Consider the following 23,539-nt stretch of genomic DNA (forward strand, 5'->3'; position numbering starts at 1 on the left):
TCTTGATATTCTTCTTTGGATTACACAACTCTGTTTTCATTCACATTAGCTGATACTTGCTGTTTCAGTCATTTGTAATTAAAAATTGTGTAGTGTTACTTCTTTGGATTATTTTTAATACTGTCTTCTGTTTCTGTCAAGGTAATTGATGATTCAAATCTTCAAATAGGCAATACACATGTGAGGAGAGTTATTTATTGGCATAGATACCCACTGTGCACAGGCAACAAATTTTACTATTTTCATGCACATGCCATTGCTGCATGAGCCGCATATGCATTTTCCAGCCATTCAGATCTTGCCTCCCATTGAAAATGCAGCAGAGTCAAAGTGGGAGTCACTGGTCATTGAGCAGGATCTTGAGGACACTGAGAATTTTCAAAATGGAGCCTGTGTGACAGATAAGAATTTACAGTGATTGTTAATTCCTACATAATGAAAAATAAATTTTTATTTTTTTCTTGTCTTGTTTTCTTGCCAAACTGTATCCACTTTCACAGTCAAATACTTTTTCAGAGACTGCAGCAGAATCATACTCTTATCTCCTCTGAATATGATGAAGTTTCTAGATAATGTTCACACATAGCTTTTCTTTTATGATTAGCTAGAACATTGTGCACAGAATAAACATTGCCAGATAAATTAAATGTTTTATTTCTATGCTTCAGAGAATTAAATTTGGCAGAAATATTCCCTAATTTAAATCCAGCTTTTGTCTGCCTCATTGCTTTACACACCATGCAGTGAAAGAACTGGCTTCAGACTGCTCCCACACCACCAGTCCATCTGACTGACAATAGATCCAATCTGCATTACACGGGAGGCCATGTGAGTGCTCCATTCTGCTCCTCCATCTCCACCGACAGCTGGAACTGGACTTCGAGTAAATGCCAAGGGAATTTGCATGATAGTCCATTTGGAGCACACATGCTATAAATTCACCATTGCTGCAAAATGGAAAGCCATAGGCCTCGTCTACACAGAAGTTACATGAATTTAAATTAAAACCAATTTAGTCTAAACCAGAATGAACTTCTGTGTGAACACTTGTAATAGTTTAAAATCATCTCATTTCTGTTATCTGGCACTGATGGTGGCTCCCAACAGACAGTTAACCAAGAGCAAGAGAAGCACAGATATTATTGGGCAGTCTCTATCTTTAATTAAAATCTCTTTGAGGCCCAACTCTAGCCCCTTTGCTAGAGGCTCTGCTGAAGTGGTTGGGGCTATTCATACCTGTCATTCAGAGCCAGATTCTCCTGCAGTCCTTCTTTTCTTGTTTGCCACACTCAATCATTTCCTCTTTCTTGGAGGACTCCAGAAGTGGCATCAACACATTGCCCAGCCTTGGATCGGGTTTGATCCTTCCAGCTCACCAGTGAACGCACTGGGGCAGTAGATCCTGGAGTGGCAAAAGCTGCACATTCTCCAGCCATTGTTTTGGCGAGTTACCCCTGGGCACAGACCCCCCGCCTGCACTGCCTCCTGTTGCTCTTTTGTTCAAGAGGAAACTTGTCATTTAGAGGCTGATTATTAGTTTTCTTTTCTCTTCTCCCCCTTCCCCAAAGTCCCCCTTTAACTGGATCATCACCAGTTTTAGAAGAGTTGCCCCTTTCTAAAGAAAACAAAACAGAATAAACAACCTCTTCCCAGTCCCTGTCAGAGCTCTCTTCTTTTCACCAACATCCATTTTCTCCCCAGCAAAATGAAAAGACAGGGAGAAAAAGACAGCTTCTTCCCTCTCCCCACAATGAAACAACAAAGAGCACAAACAAAATTAAAATTAGGCATTTAAGCTGATTTTCACCACTTAACTTTTGACATGTTTTTGCAAATTTCCTTCAAGTCCCCTCTGAAGACTCAACCAATGAAACCCACTGCATCAAGTGGTGTTTCTAAGCCTTTTTGCACAACTTCTGTGAAACAACCCACATGTTGTTTGGAGCAGCAAAGGCACCTTTCTGCTCATCGTAAAATTGGGAGGATACAACAGAACAAAGTATCTGTCCCTTTAGAGAGAAATCAAGAGTGAATGCATAATTTTTCAACTTTATGTAACTTTGGAAATATTTAGTGTCTGAGACATCCAAACTCAGTCTGCAAAAAGTCTTTCCAGGTGGGAGATTTATTAGAAGTTAAAGCCATTCCCCGAAAGTTCTGTTCTATCTTATGCCCATGTAGCGTCTGTTCAGCTCCATTTTCTAGCTTTGAGAAGTAATTGTTTTTCTCCCCAGAAATATATTTTTCTTCCAGTAAGTCTGCATCATATTCATCATCTGGAATGCATTGGGAGCGCTGCACTGGGCTGAGCTTGCAGCTGCTCCTAATCATAACTGATGTGCTCAGAGCAGACCTGCAAAATACTTGGCAGGCAAGGATGGGACTGCCTGCCCTGGTACTGCTCCTCCTCCCCACAGTTGTGCCCGTGCTCCAGAGACTTTGCTGCTCTCCACTCCATTTCCAGGTGTAATTCAAAATGGCATTTTTGATCCACAAAGCCATTCATGGTTTAAGAGCTTGTATTTCTTGAAGACTGCTTCTCTGTTTCAACATCATGTTTCAGCTGGCAGCTAAGATTGGCTGCAGTTGCAAGAGACGAATAGCAACGTTGACTCTGTAAAATACAGAGTTTGCGGAATGACAGGCCATTCTCCTTGGATATATAGCATAGGAGCAATGGAAAGAGGAAGACTGTATCATTTCATAGAGGAAAAAAGAAAGAAAGGTTTCTTTTCATTTGAAAAAAATTTAATTCTTTATTTTTTATTAAAAAAAAAATGCAAAGAATGGAACCACTCCCCTGCAAATATTCTGTATTCTTTTAAAATTGCTGAGAACTGGGTGTATGATTTATGTCCATATTTACATTGTGGGTTATGCCAGCAGTAGTAGCTTTCCCTTAGAAGCTAGTAGGTGCTTTAATTGTACTATCTAGATTTGGAGTGAATTTGGAAAATCTGGGGGGAAAAATTACATATAAGCAAAAATCATGAGGTATTACCAGCCCAGGATATCATGTAAATGGAATCTTGGTTTCTGGTGGCAGAAGATTAGAATCTTGTGTAATATGTTTAATACAACCAAAAGAGAGTGTATAGGAGTGCTAGGCAGGTGGCTGCACATTTCTGCACTGAGACCTCTTCCCTAGGTCTAGAAGAAACCTTATGCTCTTTATTATATTATTATATATATATATCCATATTATGAGATGATAGTATGACTCCATGACTGCAATTGTCCAGCTTCTCCTGGGGTTAGTCTCTGCTTTATTAGCCTACCTGACCGAGGCAAAACTCAGAAGTTGTTATAATGCACTTAAGAAATTCCTCCTTCTGTGCAACACCCAGTGTCTGTTGCCTCCAACCAAAATTCCATTTGAAGAAGCCGCCATGTGCCCTCATTCCTTCTCTTCCTTCTCACCTTGAGGTCTCTCATCGTTCTTTGCTGATGTTGCAGCCAGACAAGGATCTTCTTTAAACTAGGAGAAAAGTATTTTTCTCAATCAAATTAACTGCTTTGAGTTAATTTAGCAGCCTGAGTTATAATATACACAATATTGCCAATGGTTTTGATTTCACTGCAGGTTGAGCAATATTATGTGGTTTCTCTAAAGGTGGAAGGTCTTCATCACTCCATCTTCTTATCATAAAAGGAAATGTTTCATGCTTATGCTTGCAACGAAAAGGTTGAGTAGAGGACTTAAAGCATTTCAGAAACAGAAGACAAATGGAAAATTAGGATTTTTTTTCTTTTTTTTTTTTAACATAAACCCTTTTAAAAATCAATTTTTATGCTCAGTATGGTGGCAACAAGCTGTCACATTACTTTTTTTTATTTTTGGGACTGGCAAAACTGCCCATAGCACTGTGTAGGCTACAATTCAACCTCCTGTATTTTGCACTATGTTCATTGCAGTAGTTTCAGTTGCATTAAGCCAGCTCAGTAAAGATAACTGAAGAAAACACAATTTTTCTTCTCTTAGACAAGACTCGAGTGGAAAGAGATCATGAACACTTAGCACTACGTACAGCAAGGGGATAGGAAAACGTCTGCTCCACCGCTGCCAGCTTCTCTGAGCCTAGGGACATGAGAGATGCCCCAGGCTCCTCAGCAGCAGTTGCTAAGGAAACATTTTAGGGAACCTTTTTCATAAATTCATAGTAATCTCCATTTCTCAAATGTCAAGGCTAATGACTCACCCTTTGATTGCAAATGGGATTTACTACCACAGAATTGCTGGCAGCCTTCAAAGATAAATTGTATTTGTCAGCATTTGAAGACTTTTAGTACGTTGGTTACCACTGCTCCCCTTGAGTGAGCAGAAAATGTAGATACATGATTATCTGGCAGAATTCCTCAGAAATATTCCAACCCTTCTTCCTAAGTTTCCACACAGGAAAGAAGATGGGGACTGGTGTCCCTGGGGCTGGCTGCAGTGGGAATCCCCACAGTGGAGCCTGGATCTTTGGGGTTTCGGGCACATGGCCTCCCTGGGTGGAGAAAGTCAGGACCAGCCTCAGCTGTGCCTGGGGACAAGCAGTGGAGACACACAGCCCTCCTTCTCTTCTGGAGGTCAGTTCAACTTGCAGTCAGCTGGACGTGCTCGTGGACTTTGTGCAAGTTACACATGAATCAGTCTGGGCTTTCCTCTGATTAACCACTGTGTAATCTAACAAAGCAGGTCTACCACTCATATGTTTGGGATATCACCTGCAACCAGACCAAGAGCCTGATGCTCCATTGCTTTGTGCCTTCACAATCTTCTTTCTGAAAGTGCCAAGTTTCCAAATGCACCCTGAGACTTCCTTCTTTAAAGTATTTGACAAGACCAGACTTTAGGAATGGTATCGATTGCTTTTATGGCAATACATATTTACAAGAAAGATTCTCTCTCAAGTAATACAGACTTAATAGCTTATAGGTTGGAATATAATTTAAAGATCTAAATTTATTTAGAGACATAAAAAGTCCTCAAAAGAATTGTGGACCTAATTGCAAAGTTTCTATAAATGATTTTATGTAAACATTTCATATATATATATAAACGCATATTATAAACTAATTTGAATATTGGTATGTAGTGTACTTACTAAATCTCCATTTAGTATAAATTTTACAAATATAATGCAATTTGAATGGATTCAATTATAAATCATTATGAATTTATGGAAAACTTTTCTCCCTGGAATTGCTGGTCACTGATATGTGGAAAGTATCACTGATGAGACCAAAGCCATTGTTGTATGTAGCACTGGACGGTTAGGTGGTGTGTTCCATGACACAATAGCAGTATGGGCCCTTTTAAGAATCTGTATCTAAAACAGGTGGGAATGGCTGCAGAAGCACATTTACAGCTAATTTTGAAATGTCTCCTGGTCGCTTTGAACACTATTGATAAAAGCAGGCAGGCGGAGGAAAACACTTATCCAACTTTTGCTTTCTCTGTCTATGGAAAATATATCCCTCAACCATATTGTGTACCAGTCTGCCTAGAGACAGATAATTTTGCTTTCCTGTTGTGTCTAGCTGCCAGATTTCACAGAGCAGATTTACTCATTTTTCCACTGGTATATTCAGCCAAATTGCCAGAAAATACATATCCTTCCCTAGATCCAGGTGCTCGGAGAAGTCTCCGCTGTAGAATTGGTTTTGCCTAGAATATGAAGAGAGGAATGACTTCTGAGATGATAACACTGGTATTTCTAAGGCCATTTTTCTTTCTCCATTGATTGGCTTCTACTTCTATATTATCTCATAGAATTTTACTTTTACTAATACTGTAAAAAAGAAGTACTGAAAGTGCAGAAATGGTTTAAGGCAGTTACCCTCTTTCTTAGTTTCCAGCTGGCTGTATCTAAACTAATAGTAAAAAATACACTTAGCTCAGAAAATATCTCCAAAACTTGACTGAAAACATGTGGCTCCAAAATGTAGGAGAAAAATGAACAAACGTCTGCATTATCATCCTCTTTACTATATGTTAAAAACAACATACAGTCTATGCAGTATTTCCTCTCTGTAACCAAAACGTTTTTCCTGGTTATTAGACAATTTAGCAAAAAAACTGATATCAATATATTTCCATCACATTGGGTCTTATTCATCTAATGATTATTGACATCATTTTCTGAATAAATAAATAAATAAATAAATAAATAAATAAATAAAAATTATAGTATGGCTAGACGGTTCTGTCTTCTTCCAATTTTAGATTCATCGCTACCTGTAGCTTTTTCAACTATATGCCTTATATCATGTGAAAGGAAGTGCCATGTGTACTGTATCATGTGCCAGGGTATATCTGAATCATTTGGGCTGATCCTTACTGGCATCAGCTCCTTTATTTGTATATACTGAGGTGGGACCTGCACACTTAGAAGCAAGGACAGTTGCATGGGGCACAAGTATACACATGATTGTGCTTTCAATATTTTAAAAGACTTGGGCTGTTGGTTCTATTAGAAAATGAAGGTACTGTTTCTGGGAGGTTACGACCAATTTTATTCCCTTACCTGAAATGCTGAGGACTTTGGTGCATTCTGTAATTCAAGCAAAGTTTTATTATTTCCTGAAATGCAGCAACTGATAGAAAATCATCTAGGTGGATTAACACTTTGCTGTCTTCCTTGTTAGAGCACTAACAACTTGTTTTACAAGCACAGTAGATGTTGCTAATGCTCCCTGTGCAGTTGAAGTAGGGAATTTCCTCTAATTTTGGCAAACAATATGCTGAAAAAAATGTTACTTACCTTACTACACAGCTGTAAATCTGCTTTGTAAATCTTGCACTTTTTGGGGTAGCTTACTGCTAAAAGTTTTGCTTCAGAAGCACATTTAAAGGTTTTATATTTAATAAGGTTAAAAACCATCTGAGTATTTTGAGACTACAAAGGAATAATATATCTGTAGTGTCCCTTGCGATAGATTAGAGACAGGACTTGGTTGCAGTAATGAATATAAATGGGAGTCTTTATTAAAGCCACTGGACACAGGCAGGACTGCAGCTAGCTGCTCTCCAGCTCCCAGGCTAACTGCACACAACCTATGCTTTCTAATAGCACCACGCAGGTCTGCCTCAAGTCCTGGCCTAGATCGAGCAGTCTTGGAAGGGATTGCCAACCTCTGCAAAACCTAGCCACCTAAATCGTTCAGCAGTGGGAACAACGTCCAGAGCATCTACTGCCAATGCTTGCACAATCCCTAAATTTGCATGCATGCGAATTAAACAATGAAAAAATTGTTGGTTCTGCAGCTGGGAATAGAAATATCCTCTGCACAAAAATCTCCCTTTTCTTTTCAAGTTTGTGGATAGAAAGAGATGGAAAGAAGATGTGGAGTTGGATACCTAGGGTGGTTTTATTTTGTATGTTTTGTTTTGTTTTGTTTTTAGTGCCTCTTTAATTACAAAACTGATTTGGACAGTCCATGTAAAAATACAGTGAAGAGGGGCAACCCCCACTCTGTAATCTGTAGCCAACTTGATGGTCTTTATACTGTACTGAGTCCAGAGCAAGCTCAAGGCAGAGGTGAAATAGGTGAAACCTAATCATCTGCTTTGCTTGGGCCAAGGCAGAAAGGAGCAGTGCAGTCTATCTTCACTGGCACACTGCAGCCCCTGTTTCAGGTGCTCTGCCACCTCTGAGGCACCAAACCTGGAGGTGCGAATCCCCTTTGAGATATGTTCATGATGCTGTTATCAGCCCTTGCTATTAAGGATGCTTTTAGCTGAGAAGCAGCAAACATGGGGACTTTCCCTCATTTGCTGAGGAGTGATGAAGAATGTTTTCACTGCTCCTCACTCACAGATGTAGACAAGCCACCTGGGTCCCACCCAGCCTGAGCAGTATCAGCCAGAAACACTGCGATCCCTCAGAAAACACACCACTAGGGTCAGACATGTCCAGCTCAGCTTTGGGAACAGGGGCAGATTTTTAGGCTGTGGCACAAGTTCTCTCAATGGGATTATGCCTCCCTGGTGCACATGCACACACAGACCAAGCCACCTTCCTAGGACAGCCCCCATGTGCTCCACTCAGCAGAGTTACCCCGATAAGCAGGAGAGGGCTGTGTAGGTGTGGGCTCTCAGGATATCAAGAGGTGGAAGGGTGACAGTGCTTTCTGATTTGAAGAGCCAACTTGAGGAAAGCCTCTGATCACATCAGTGGGCCACATGTACCAAGTGAGTGTTGCACATGTTAATATATTAAACATATGTGTTTCTTATTTCCTATGTTGAAGGAATACAGCTTGCAAGCATCAGGGTGCATAGTTATTTCAAATGCATGGTAAATGTGGATTAAGGGCACCAAAAGATTCCCATGGTCCAAAGACTATGAACACCTGCAACATTCAACTTTGTTTTTAAATTTTCCTGTCACCTTTAAAGTGTCTGCCTTGCCACACTGGTGTAGAAACAGGGTTCATTTTAAAGGCTCTTCTTGGAAATGGCCAGGGCAACAGGAACAATAACAGCGTCCTTTTAGGAAAATACAGGAAATCTTTCCAGCCAGATGTACTGCAGCACTGGGGCCACCATGAAAGTCTCGCAGTTAAAGAAACCTCACAACAGCTTCTAGGCAAAAGCCAAAGGGGATCATCACGTCTACCAACACTTTGTCTTGCATTAGAAATAATTCTTGCTCGAGGAAGAAAAAAAGAGCCAATAAAATGTTTAAACTTCATTCCTTTATTGGCTTTTTGTTGCTTTATGTTATTAATAAGAATTTACAACCTTATTTACAGTGCAAATTTTTAGCATTGACTGTGCTTGTATATAATTTGAATTTTAAAAATCCTCAGGGCATCATGAATTTAATAAAATCTTTTAAGAATTAATGGAGTGTTGTCCAGAGACAGGTTTTTCAAAAATGCTCTTAAACTGGACCTCCTTATTTTTGTGTGAGAGGAAGTAGAGTCTCCTGGGCACCTTATGATTGGGGACTTGGATATGAAAATATGGGATTTGCATGTTGCAAACATTGCTCGTGACAAAGTGCAGGTGCAGAGCGAAGGGCCAGCTTGCAGCCACTTTGAAGAAGACTTCCTGAATGTGCTTTTAAACGCCAATTGGATGGGTGGGGGTGCTGGAGGGATGCTCTGAGGTTTTAATATCACAAAACAGTGGCATAATCACTTTGTTACTTATTTGACCGAGAGATAAAGACTATTGAAGCAGTGAGTGTAGTCATAAACATTCAGAAGCCTTCTCTGACTTGTACAGTGTTGAAAATTGGTAGGGTTATCCTACCAAACAAACAAGCAGCCAAAATCTGAGGCTCCTAAATTAGAGAATACACACTAAAATGTTGGCCGGAGGCTTCTGATTTGTATATTCCCATCCCCCCCTCCCTCTCTCTCTTTCCTCTCCAATACCAGTGCTGTATTGAGTTGGAAATGTATAAATGTTACATGTAAGATGCAGCCTTACTGTTGCATCTTTATTCAACATCAACTTCCAGATGGGAACTATTTTTCATGGTTCATAAAGCCAAATCCAGCTGCTACATTTGGACCTACATAAGGAATCCACATTTTATTGCCTTAGCAGTGCATATAAAACAATTGCTGTTGTTTCTTTAGTACTGGTGCACCTCACATTTCTCAATACATTTTAGATATTTAAATTTTAAAAACTGTATTTTATAGTTGCTCATTTAGCTGTGCACTATAACAAGATCCTGCTTTTACAACATTTTCCAGATATCTAACGTAACTGAAAGAAATACAATCTTGGACACACAGTATTCGGTATAGCAGCCATCTATTCAGTTACTTACTAAGACTGTTCAGACAATTTCCTATGTAAACCACAATGATATTAAATACTTCTGGAATCTCAGCTTTATTAACAGACAGGAAGTGCAAACTCAGGAGCCTTTCCCCTCCCCCTGCGCTAATCTGACTCTTTGATAGTCATGTGTTAGGAATAACCATGGAGTTTCTCCTAACGTAAAATATTCCCACAGCTAAGAGAAATTAACCCTTGCGAAGCCTCAAAAGAGAGAGTGGAGTCCATGTGTTCGCAGAGAGAGAGAAAAAAAAATCATTAGGAGGAAGTTTGTATCAGCAGCAGGTCTACCCAACACTGCCAGCTATTATATTCAGGCATAATTCATTTGCATTTTAGATGGTATTGTCAAAGCAATTACAGCACATCCATTGCAGAGGAGAATTATCCAGCCTTGCAAAATTAGCCATCTTTGTGCCTTTATCACTAGCCACGAATGGGAAGCACACTGCATTCACTCAGCCATGTGTGCTGGGGGTTTTCTCCTCAACTCCCAACTAGCAGATATCAGTCCAATTGCTAGAAAGCAGACAAATCCCCACAAAAAGTGATGAGGTGGGACAGAGAGAGTTAATGCATGCGTATGACAGGGAAGCAAGTTTGCTGTGAATTGGGAAGCACAAACTATAGTAATCCCCACCCTGCTGAGTGGCTTCCCCAGAGGTCTGATACAGTGCCAAAGCCTCTTACGCATACTGAGACAAAGCTTATTTCAAGCAGAATTCAGCTCCTGAAGCCACCATACTGCTTCCTGACAGCCTCCAATTGCACTGCCTCTGTATTTGTGTTTCCTGCTGTTTATATTTACTTGTTCCCAGAGCCACAACAGCTACAAAAACAAATAGTTGCTATTTGCAGGGCTCCGTATCAACACAGGTAAAGTGTTCTGCTTCCCTTTTAGTTTTACAAAGATTGTGCAAATAGGCTTTTAATACCTCAGAGAGATTAATTTGGTGATTATAAACCAGTTTAGGAACACATGCTAAACAATTGGTCATATAATCAGCATCCTTGTTTCAGAGCATTAGTGTGGCTGAGGCAAAAGGTTTTTAAATTACAGTTTAAAAGGGATACACAAACAAAAAGTTTAAACACTCCCTTGATTATATCGCTATTATTTCACCATTCCACCGAGACATGAGCTTGAAATATTACTTTTTTGTTTGTAAAGTCCCTGTGGATACTCTCTGGATCTGTGCTTCTGTCTCTTTGGCTTTCTGTACAGCTATTGTGATGGTGTCTGATTTGGGTAATGGAGATCTTGCTTGATACACTTGTTTAAAGGATCAGCTTAAGGAAGCTTAAGAGCCATCAACTCTCTTAATTAACTGCAGAGAAATGATTAATGCTATAAATATGGAATTGATCAGGAAAAAAATATAGTACAGAGGATTTAATACGAGTTGTTTGACTAATATTTAAGATATTCAATATGATAAATCTGGTCCTGGGTAAAGTGCTTATAAGTACTGAAGTGATTTATGCACCTCAGAAAATTCCCACCACAAGACACTAGGGCTGCCTAAACAGAGCTGGGCAATGTTTTTCAGGTAGACAAAAAAACTCCTTTAGGAATGCATCGAGCACTGCACTTCTTCAACAAAACAGAGCAGAAAAGTTTCAAAGCATTTTATTCTGTCCTTGTCTGAAAAGAATATTTTCATTTCAAAACAGTGCCATTTAAAATTCATATTCTTTCATGCACATTGATGTCATTGTAAATAATGCAGAAGCTTCCCTTATAAGGAAATTAAAAAAAAAAAAAAAAAAACGATTTTGATCCAGGCCAGAAGATAGGTCTCCAAGCCTTTCCTTTTAGAAACACCAACCAGGAAACCCAAGTGGTTGTTGTTCCCCATCCTTCAATGTCTATCTATGAACTGAATTAAAAGCTGAGGCAACAAACCTAGTGAGACAGCTATATTTCTGACTTTTGTACACATTTAGAAATCAGTACTTTGAGAGCTCAAGCATGAGGCATAAGAAGAGATGAATTTATTTATTTATTTGCTTTTTATAATAGCTACCCTCAGATATTCTCCCCTCTCCTCTTCCCCTAGTCCCTAAGGATGAGAGTTATGGAAATAACATCTCCTGAGACCCTTTCCCAAGAACTCTGTGCCTCGGTCCACAGAAATTCAGTGCCAGATCCACCCACATCCAAGCAAGACATCCTGAAGTACAGCTTTTGGAGGGGATATTGGAGAGACAGAAATGTCGCTGCATTCATGGACAGAGCGTAGATCCACCCACAGAGGACTAACCTCCGTCCCTAGGGAGTCCGCCTGAACTCTGCCCAGCCTCAGCTCCCCATTTACTCTTCCCTCAGGATTATTCACTGCCCAACATAGGCTGGGAGGAGATGTCAGAGATCAACCTCCCTCCGGACAGCCACACTTAGCACAGGGATTCTCAGAGCCTGTCTGTGACCTGCTCAGCCATTGCTGCAGCCCCAGCATGGGCAGAACACACAGAGGAACCACCAAGAGAGGTCACACAACAGGTAGAAGGGACTCACAGCTTCAGGGACAATGGTACCACACCTAACTGGCATGAAATGAAAATAATGGAATCTAAGGAACACTCTGTCAGCCTATAATGTGATAGATCTCCACAGAACTTAGGGGAGACGTGCATTGGCTGGTGGCATGAACCTTCCTCTTGAAGAAGCGAGCTCTCGAACTTGGGAAGTAGCTGAGGACACAAGGGCAATTACAGACCATCAGGTCACCTGAGCTTCTAAATGGGGCATATAATGATTGTAAATGCAAGGTGTGTTAAACAGCAACACAAGTTACACATTGCATGGGGGGGCAGATTGTATCATTGAACACTCAAAATCCATCTAAACCCCACACTTAAATTTGTCTGAATACAGGCATCCAAGAGTTTTAGACATGGAGTAAGACCGTCTTCAGAAAACTGCAGAACTACGACTCCCAGTGTTAACAGACCTCTCAGCTGCCACCATACTGTGAGCAAAAAGCTGCATACTGGGGATTGCTGTCTATAATGTGTCCCTTTCTGTGACCTCCCATGCTATGGGACTGAGAAGGGACGATGAACAGTGGCAGCAGGGTGCAGGGGCAGTAGTACAATGCCTTTCAGTAGCCCCTGAAATTGAGGGGCTCAAGAACTGATTTTTCAATTGGATCCTCAGGCTTGTTATAATTTCAGGGATGAGACCAATTTAATTTTTATAGAGATGTGTAATCCACCATTTCAACACACTAATTGAAATAGGCTGACATGCAGCTATGTGCCCTACGAGTCTTCCAAAGCACATATCTTGGCAGTTTCCACTAGAGGGTAAATGACATGACTAGAAAACCATACCAGATCCTCTGTGTTAACAGGGCTCTGCTTCTACATTATTATTGTGATTGCTGGCTTTACCAACAAACATCCAAGTGGCAAAATCCACTTGGAGAAAATAACAGAAAGCAGAGCTGAAAAAGATTTTAGGAGGTCAAAAATCAACTATAGCTATGCTATTTTTGACAGATGTTTATTCAACTAGTTTCTAAAGTCCTTCAGCATTAAAAATGCACACATTTTTCCCAGTGCAATCAGATCTATTCTTTAATCATGACTTTTATAATGGCTAACCTAGATTTCTCTGGGAGTTCTTCAAGTCTGTATTTTCTTACAAATGCAGAGAGAAAGTGTTAAACAGTTCATTACTTTCTTCACTGCAGCAACTTTGTGCATATTTGAAGGCCATTAGGTTCCCTCTTTGTATACCCTAGACAGCCCCTGTTCTTCCAGTTTCCTTGTCAGCCATTCCGACCACTTAGCTCAAGATTCTCTTTTGCCCCACATCCTTTTTGGAAAGTAATACCATATTTATTTATTTTTTCATGCTGAGCAAGCTAGAAAAACACCTGCACGTGTCTTCCAGGTTATGCTCATTAAAAAATAAATAAATAAAAATAAATCAGTAATACACCTGTCTTTTTCACAACATCCTTTTGTTGAAGTCTTACATAGAGGTTGAGCCCATCATAACCTCTCCATCCTTTTGTTTAGAATCAAATATTTTCCTTTCCATCCAGCAATTCTGCAGCTGATTTTTCCTGTATATATAGTAAATGCATATTTCTTTCTCTCCCTGTTCAATAAGGTTCTTTCCAGTCATTTCACCAACATGATTTCCAGTTCTACCCTCCTTAAAAAGCAGCAACTTGAGTTCTAACTCAAACTTTGCTCCTCATTATGTGAGCTTGTCAGGGACACTGGGACATGATTCATGTGATTTTCCTCCTATTTCCATCCCACCTTTCAGGGAAACTCATAACAGCCAAATTTATGAATAACCTTCAAGATGTTTTTGCAGAGACTGTGCATTTGTTTGGAACTTCACAACACAACTAATAAAATCATGAATAGATTTCATAATATTTGCTTAACATTAAGCTATGTTTAAAAATAATAAAAGAAGAACTACCTGTCCACTTACGCAGTAGGAAAAGACAGTAATTTCATTAGGAAAATTCTTACACTTCTCAGAAAGCCAACACTGGACAAATGGTTGAACTTATGTTTAATGAGCAGTATAAACTGTGTACATTGGGAAATAAATTAGAGTTCAGTAACTAATGTGAGTTGTAAAATCTTGTTTTACTCAATGATAGCAATTACCATTAAAATTTTTTTTTATTCACATTTAAAATACTGGCAATTTGACAGGCCTTTAAAACATCTATTTTGGTTGCTAGTTTAATTATCTTTTCAGCTGATACAGTCATTTGTTTCACAAATTAAAAAAGAAGAGTTTACAGAGGAAAAAGCACAGTAGCATATTAGTGAATGTTCTTGGGTTTATCCTCAGCCAACAAATTTCTGTTCATCGCTCAAGCTGTCAACCAATCTCAGATATGGGATTCCAGTTTCACGTATTTTATTTCTGAGGAGTCATCCATGAACTCCAGATCCAGATGTTAGTTTGGTTTCTGTAGGGTCAGGCTACACAGTACTCCCATTCAGGCTGCAAAACATTTCTAGGAGAACTGATTTAAGTCACGTAGAGAAAATGAAGACAAGAATCCACGACGACACCTCATTCAGAACAGCAGCTATGCCCTTCCAGCTCCTGGGTCATTTTCTTGGCCCTTCATTTCAGAAAGAATCAATATCGTACTTTTTCCTGTTTTTCATCCTTTCATCACACAACCTTTTTGTCTTCTCTTGTGTTTTGATCCACATTTCCCTGATGATCTCATTTACCTTGTCCGCTCAGAGGCACAAACATACCTTGTATCAAGTTCTTCTATATTTTCAGAATGACCCATTTTCTTTCCTCAAATTAATCTGGTAGTAAGTGAAAGAGATTATCAGCTACACCTTGTCAATTTGATACGTGATAGCACATAAAAAGTGTCTGTATGAATTCACAGAAGAATGAAAGCAAGTAAAACGCTATCTACATAATAGCTCCATGAGTGGAAATAAAGGCCTTATTTTACCATAATGCTTCTTTAACCCTGCTTTCCTCCACAATTTTAATTTCATTTGAGTTCTTCAATATATCTTGCATTCCTATATGTCTCTTGCTGTCAAGAAAGCCTTCTTTGCAAAGAGAAGTGCATGCCTGAAACATTCTTTTCTCTCCACTGGGGATCCACCAAAGTACATTCATTACCTTAAATTAAAAGGAAACACTCTAAAATAACGTATTCAGGAATGTGTCTGCAGCAGTTCAGGGTGGCAGATCGATTTGAACCTGAATGTGCAATATTTCTATACATGAAAGATGCGATGGTCCAGTGGAGCAAGCACACTGCCAAAAGCATGAAGGACATCATGTCAGCTACACAGAAAACTCATGTCAGTGTCAACAGGAGCAACTTGCAGAGGGGTGCGCACCATGGGCCAGGGCTGACCAGCTCTCTGTTCTGCCTCCCATTGCAGAGGGCACACCAGGGGGCATGCCAGAGTGTGCTGGGAAGAGAAGAAAGCAGAAAAGGAGAGAAGAGGTATTCAGACCATTTGTAAAAAGGGTGGGATTGATCAATATCCATCTACTAGCCATAAGTATTGTATGATTTACTGAAATAAATGTTGCTTTCTTTTATGAAAAAAATGTAGATCTAGATGAATGTGAAATAACAATCAAAAACTAACAGCTGAAAGTGAAAGGCACGACAGGGTCAAAAACACTGAGCGGCACCAAAAATTTGTTTTAATTCCTACAGTTTGTGATTTTGGCCTCAGCACTTCATTCATCCTATGTGAGCGTTTCAGCTAAGATGGACTCCGCAGTGAGCCACGCAGCCAGGCTCACAACACCTGGCTGCATGGGCGGGCACACACCATCGCAACAGACACCCAGAACAAAAACAAGCTTCCCCCTGCAAAGAAAAGTCCAATTGTCCTACAGCCCAGCACAGTAATAGCACAAATAAACATCCACAACAGCCCTCCATCTTCTGCTTTAAATGAAATAAAGGAAAGACCTTTACGAGGCTTTTAGGGAGACAGAGAAGAAGGGCAGAGCAGCTTTCCTCTCCCTCCTCTGACTGATGTCACAGTTCCTGTGGCCAAAACATGTTTGTTGCTAAGCAACTATGTATATATTACACCCTTCTGCTTCCATTTGGGATTTAACATATGCATTTTCACTTTCATCTCTGATGCATAGTTACATTTGTTTGCAGTGGGTGCCGGAGTGAATGGAAGCTGTCCAGTACGGGATATGCATAAGAACTGAAAGGCACACACAGTGATTTACCAATGTGCATCTTTGTTTCGCAGCACAGTTCAATGGGAAACCTACTGAGTGCCATTCACCAGTGGTTGGGCCAATTTTTTCGTTCAGGAGTGATGCTGGTTGCTATATAGCAGCTATTGGCTCAAGAAGTGCAGCCATTCTCAGATGTCACGAAGTAACATAGCCTGCAGATAGCCTGACTGGTAATTATTGCAGATGGATTCTTTCTACAGTGATAAAAGAGGTCCGTTCTTTCATCTAGAGTTTTACGTTTTATGCATAAATCCACTTTTTCCTACACCTCTCCCACTTACTTGGCAGGCAATGAAAAAAATCACCTTTTCCTTTTGAATTGCGTACAGATGACCCAAATCAGTGGCACACATCGCTTGCATTTTCCTATGAATCAAATCTAAAAAGAAATGAAAAGAGGGTAAGGAGAAAAAGAAGGCAGGATGTGAGTTCATTTATATTATAAACACTCTGTAATAAAAGAAAAAAATCAGTTTTATAAACCACATGTCTATTACCCTGTAATGAAGTTATAAGAGAATGCTATTAGTCATGTCTGTACGTTTATTCACATTGTGAGTTCAATAATTAAATTAGAAGATCTGACATGGAGTTTACTAAACAAAAATCCATGCTATAACAAAAAAAAAAAAAAAGAAAAAGAACAGGATATTAGCTTCCTTTTGGGTTTAGCATTGTCTCTATTAATAAGCATTAAAGAATAAAACACTGGAGGAATTCTTGCAGTCTAGATAATTTGGGTTTTGTTATGCTTTTCAGTTTAGCTTAATTTCCCACTGGAAGCTTCCCTCTAAGTGCAGACCTAGGATTATTATCGCAAGGATAACAAATATCTTCAGCTCAGTTTGCTGCTTTCTGCTACTTTCTCCTCCCTAGAACCCCAGACAGGAGAGGGAGCACAGAGAGGGGGAAGGGCAGCCTCTAAACCAGCCACAGTGGGTACACAACTTCGAGGAAAAACGGACATTTTTTTTCTTTCCCGTGAAGCTCTAGAAAAATGAGTTTATGAAAAGAGATATTGTATGAAAGCAACTTGCCCATTCTCATATACATTGTTTCAGGGCAGTTCAGATTCACAGCTGAAAGAAAAAGTTTGCTCTGGGTGTGCATTGGCACAGTGAGTTAGGGTATGGTAACTCTCGTGGCCTCTTCCTCCACAGAAGAGGGATAATTCAGTCAGCGGTATTTGATGAGCTGGCCCCTTTTGCTCTGGGAGTTTCGTGCACCTCGGGACCACATCAGGGCCATGGGAGGGTGTGTGCCGAGCCCCTGGTGGGAGCAGCGGCCCCAAATCCCCACACGGGGAGCTCCTGCTGCACTGCTGGACTGGAGAACAGCAGGCTCAGCTTTCAGCAAGAATCAGGCCCAGCAGTTAAAAACAAGATTTGCTTTATAACAGCCATAATCAATTTAAAGCAACAACCAATCGTCCTGCACCTTTAAACTGGCCTTAGTTAAGGACCAGCTGCTGTCTGAACACTGCCTTCAAGCAGGACAGGATGCATTTGGCACTTCCCTACTGATCTCAGTGCCACATACACAGCTATTCAGCTGGCAGAAACTGTGACATGTGGAGGTTCACCTCGAGCTCACACTTGCACAAGTTAAACTGCTACCAGGAGCCTCAGAGATGCACATGCTCACCCTGCCACCGCGCACACAATTTGAAATTCACTGCACAGCCAAAGGACTGACAGCAACTTCACATTTAACTTTTGATCTCAGGATATTTTGCCACCCTTCAAAAAGCACTGCTTTTCTAATTCACATTCCCAGGGCATTTGAGTCTACCCAATATTAAAAGAATGTGGCTTAGAGGATGGTTTATGATAATAGATATATCTATATTTCTGCCACAATCTCTAAGATGATCAGTAGACCATTTATTAAAATATACTCTTGATCTCATTTTTTTATTCCTGAATCTTGTTTAAAATACAATAAACAAGTAACTGAAGTCTCTCATATGATTCTGTGGTTATTTTTTAGCCAGCTGAGCTGTGTCTTAGAAAGCAAATTAAGTTGGTATCCACAGTGACATAACCAGCTCACAAGAACAGCATCTTTGTTCGGCAGCTGAAGCAGCTACCCCAGGGTGATTCTAGAGACATCAAAAACTACCACCCATGCTTAGTGAACGTGTTCCCCCTCTTCTCCAAATTAGCACATCACCTCCTAATAAAATACAACAGTAACATTTATAGAACTGATACTATACTGGTACTATATCTTCCATTTCAGAAGTCATCCTGAAGTGTTCAGATGAAGAAATGATTTTTCATTGTTTTCCCGCAGAGTCTACATTTGGAGAATATTATGGAAAACTGAAGCTAACACGGATGCACACATTCCAGGGATTCAAGAAATGTCCTGCCACTGCAAGTCTGACCAAGGCAAGGAACCTTTGTGGACCATCCAAGAAGCTTATGAATTTTGTTGCCAAGTTCAAACAGCTCTAAAATACATAAGGAAATGAGATCCCATGGTATTCATACAGATTCCCATGTCAGACATAAATGAATACCTTTGTCTACTGTCCAACAAAAAAACAAACTTCCATGAATGTTTCCCAAATGTAAAAGTGGTTATATCATTACAGTGCTAAATCTGGCAAAAAGTACATGAAATATCTATATGGAAACATGGGGGGGGAATGTTGCACTGTATTTTTGCTCTATCTGTGGTTAACTTCATTTATATATTTTATATAAATATATGTAAGATAGTCACATACAATTAATAATCATACTATTCTAATATTAGTTGTAATTCAGCAAATATGCAGAATAGAATAGTTTTTTGTTTTATTGTGCTTAACTCTAAAAAAAAAAAAAAAACATTCCCAACAATTCATCCTGCCTTTAGGAAAATATGCATGAAGCAAAACTGGCAATAGAAAAATAATTATTTGAAAAACATTATATGAGGTGAGTTGTCGCTTCCCTACTGGATGCCAGTTTAAATTGAGCTAATTTGTTTTACCAGTAGCTTAAGAAAACCCCAGCACAGCAGCATGACAATTATATCCAGGTGCAAGAACTTAATTCAACAAATTCTAGGTGGATCCTTCCAGTCAGCTCTGTGGGCCCCATCCTCAGCTGTGGCTGAGAACAGATGCCCTTGAAAAAACTCTGTAATCATGATCCATTCAATCCTTGAATAGTGAAGCTGAAATGTCTGAAAAAAAAAATAGAACTAATATTCCTATATCCAGAATATGAATTGAAACACGACAAAAAACATTTGAGGTAAGTAAACCCAAGTAAAAGTTTAGATGCCTTTTAGTACAATTATTACATTATACATTTAAAACAATAGCTTGTCTGCAAGATATAAGAGTTTCACCAGTTCTCTAAGGTTTAGAAATGACACCTGAAAAAATCATAATCCTAAATCTCGTGTTCCTAATTTGAAGTCTATATTAATAAAGGGAATCAAATTGCAGTTTGCTGTTTTAATTGGTCTATGTTTCAACATAAAAGTTAAAACATTATCTTGAAAGGCAAGAATTTAGGGAAGAATTACAGATAAACGAGCACTTTTTTAGGTATAAATTGTAATAAAAAGTTTAGATTTGTACAAGTTTTTGATCTTTTGGAGCCACACAAGTATAGTAATTAAGCTCCATTTTTCCCCCCACAATCTGCAGTAAGGTTCTAACGGTGTTTCTGACTCAGGCAAGCCTACATTGATTTCAAATGAAGATACTTCTATAATACTTTGTTTGCATATCATTACATATGTTGAATCTAAGAAACAACTTATGTCTAGATGCAACCAAAAGCATCACATGATTATTTGGTAATTTCTGAAATACAGATGTGTACACTTGTATTTTTTTAACCAGTTTGTGCACAATGTACAGTTACAGGCAATTATTAGGCTATCAGGACCAACAATTAAAGTTCATAAATGAATTTATATCTACACATTGTGTATATGTATGCATGCTTAAATGGATAAAGATTGTTTTTCATGACATTTGTTAGGAACTTAGCCTCAATTTGTTACCATCGTGTTATTGTCATAACTTTTGTATTCCAATTTTTGAGTAATATTGCAAAAAGATTTTCCCTCCTACAATTTTACATTCAGGAGTTTACTAAATACATTCCAAATATGCACCATTTTATGTTATTATGAACTTCAACTTTAACTAACACTAATTAGAGGTGTACCAGATGACTCTGATTAAACTAGTGGGTAGTGCTTATTCAGATTTAATGTGAGCAGTCTGGACATTTTGAAAAACAGCCAAGCTGGGCTCAAATAAAAACCTGCCACAAATCCAAAGTCTGAATTCAGCCAGGCATGTAAGACTGGTTCCCATGAACATTAAAAATAAAATTAAAATCAGTTGGAAGTCTTGGTTTCCTTCAAACAAGAGAACATCCTCCCTATACCCTAAAGAAATATTTCTGCCTTATACATACAGCCCTTTCAAAGCCACCTCTCAGCACCCAAAACAAGATGAGGAAGATGAACCAACAAGGTAGTGTTTGTATCAGCTCTTATGTCACTGGATACTGGTTTGTTGGTGAGGGTGGAGTAAAACAGGAAGAGGGCAGCTGCCATTTGAAACACGTTTTCCAAGACTGTCATCCAGAAATCAAGAGACGTGTTTTTCACTAGCTTTTAATTTAAAACACACTTTACAGAGACATATCTTATTCATCTGAACCTTTGAACATCTGATGTAAGGTGAGACTTAGGAATCAAATATAGTGGGGGCTCAGTTTTCTGGTGGTGTAAGATGACATGACCACTTCAGATAACAGACTTGTGGCTGCTTATACCCACATTTGGATTTTATAGATTTCCCACACACACTACCATTTGTTCACTTGTGATGCATGTTTTCTATTTACACTGGTGTTAACTTGGACGGAAAAATCAGAATCTTACCCAGTGTGAGATACTGTATCTTAATAAGACCCCAAGTAGAGTTAAATCCATCAATATGGATAAGTAAGCAACATTCGGGTCTCGGGTCAAAATTCAAATGGCAATCATCTTTTTTTTTTTTTCCACATATACCTCCAGATGCCATGGTTTGAAAGAGAACATTAAAGACTTAATGAAATGGCTACTTTTACACTGTCCATTGCTGCATAGTGCAAAACTCCTCTAGGTGAGCTTATTTTCAAAAGTTAAATTTCCTTAAATCAAGATGTTCAGAGAATGGTAAGGACAGTATAGATGTTAACCCAAACTACCCTGCATATTAAGGTTTGCTAAAGTGAAAGTGTGCTTTGTAAGGCCAAAGGGTCAAATATTTAAGATGTTTAAGATGTCTAACTCCTGTTAGGAACAACCAGATTATGGGGTTTCTGGAATACTTTCCCTAAACTACATTGTTTGAAAAAAATCATGTTTTTTGAAAAAAATCATGTTGTTAATTTAGTTTTTTGAAAGTTACTGGATTTTTTTAATATATATTTTTTTTAAAAGAAATTGTTACCCTAAACAAAAGGTAGGGTCTTGCTTCATTAAATGTGAAACTAAAAAGATTGTGCATGTTTTATGCAAAACATGTTGGCCTCCTGGAGACTCACCACCATTAAACCTGTTGGTTCTGTATGCAAAAGCCACCCCAAAACTGTGCAGATACGGGTGTCTTTTTTCATCTGCACTATTGTTTTACAAAGTAAAATTGGCCAAAAAGGTTTGAATTTGAGCTTCTCAAAAACTCATGCTTATAAGTTCTAATTCTGGTTTGAAAATTCACTTGCAAAATAAGAACATTTAACAATATACTGTAACATACTTAAAGTAGATTTCTTCAAAAATAATCATAGAATGTGTAGGCTTTCTTTTTCACGTATCAGCCTGTTGAAAAAAGTGTTTTGGAAATAAAAAAGAAAAATGACTAACATTAATGTATGATTAGAAGAGAACTCACTATGTTTTTCTGATCAACTGCTAAAATAATTTTAGCATTGTTTAACAGTACATTTTCTTCAGTGTTGTTTATTTTAAGCTTCCAACACTTCTTAATATCTGTTTTTGCTTATATTTCACAATGGATAATTACATCTATAATTGTTATTGGTCATTGGTCATTAATTTATTTCAGAGTATGTACCTCTGTGGGCAGCAATTACTGCACAGCCTTCAAAAAGATATTAACAAAATGAGAACAGAAAATACATTAATTACTGTAAATGTTCTACTGATTTCTCCCTGAAAAAAGCAAGCATTGAGATTAAGATCACACTTTGTCCACAGACAATGTCATGTAGCGAAATAAGAAAAATAATTTTACATGACCAGGAATGCAGACTTTTCCTGGCAGTTCCAAATTTCATTTTAAAAGCTTACAATAATGTTCATGAATCAAAATTAAATATATATATTTCATTGAGTCATATTTCTAATACTTTCAGTAAAACTCCTTTTATGTCAAAATGCTGTAAAAGTGAGAATTTTTAAATACTTGTGCACTTAGATTCAGTTTTGTATTTGCAAATTTGAATCATATGTGTTTGTGCACCCTCCACTACTGAACCCATCCATGTATATTTTCACCTATAACAAATGAAAGCAGCTTGAAGGTTAGCCAACAATATGGGCATCTGTAGGATATTTTCTACAGGTAGAAGTCTTTGGTGAAAGCTATATATCTACATATCCTACAGGGAAAGTCCTGTTTGCCTGAACACAGTAAAAACAGATTCCAGACAGAACTTCCCAGTGAACACTAAAATATGATGAAAAAATCATTTGCATTTGCTATGTGAAGCTTTGCTATCACATAGCTTGTTTTTCAGAGTTGGCTGCTTTTAAAAGGGTCAGGGCAGGTTTTGGAGAAAGAAAAAAAACTGAGGTGATTACAATTTCTGACTCATTCTTAAATGGAAGATCTCCTAGACTATCAATACAGGAAGACAGGGAATATATTTTCCCCTAAGATGCCATGATGGTTATGTTTCCATTTCTTCAGGAACACTGTCTGAAATAGCATGTTAGAGAAACCCTGATTTAAATCAGAGCCTCTCCAAGACAAACAC

At 38.7% G+C, this 23,539-nt stretch overlaps 1 long non-coding RNA gene across 2 annotated transcripts in view; it reads right to left on the reverse strand.

Annotated features, from left to right (window-relative positions):
- Positions 1 to 14,479: 14,479 nt before the first annotated feature.
- The window catches only part of LOC125180277 (uncharacterized), a 50,799-nt gene continuing 41,739 nt past the window's right edge, over positions 14,480 to 23,539 (reverse strand). The window contains exons 2-4 of one of the 2 annotated variants that reach the window (XR_010833541.1): positions 16,243 to 16,908; positions 15,653 to 15,727; positions 14,480 to 15,097 (exon numbers count right to left, since the gene is read on the reverse strand). This is a non-coding gene — a long non-coding RNA (uncharacterized lncRNA). Of the gene's footprint in view, positions 15,728 to 16,242; positions 16,909 to 23,539 lie in introns of both variants that reach the window. The other variant, XR_010833540.1, reaches the window with a different exon arrangement.

Source organism: Anser cygnoides, chromosome 9, assembly GCF_040182565.1.
Source record: "Anser cygnoides isolate HZ-2024a breed goose chromosome 9, Taihu_goose_T2T_genome, whole genome shotgun sequence".
Classification (NCBI taxonomy): Eukaryota; Metazoa; Chordata; class Aves; order Anseriformes; family Anatidae; genus Anser; species Anser cygnoides.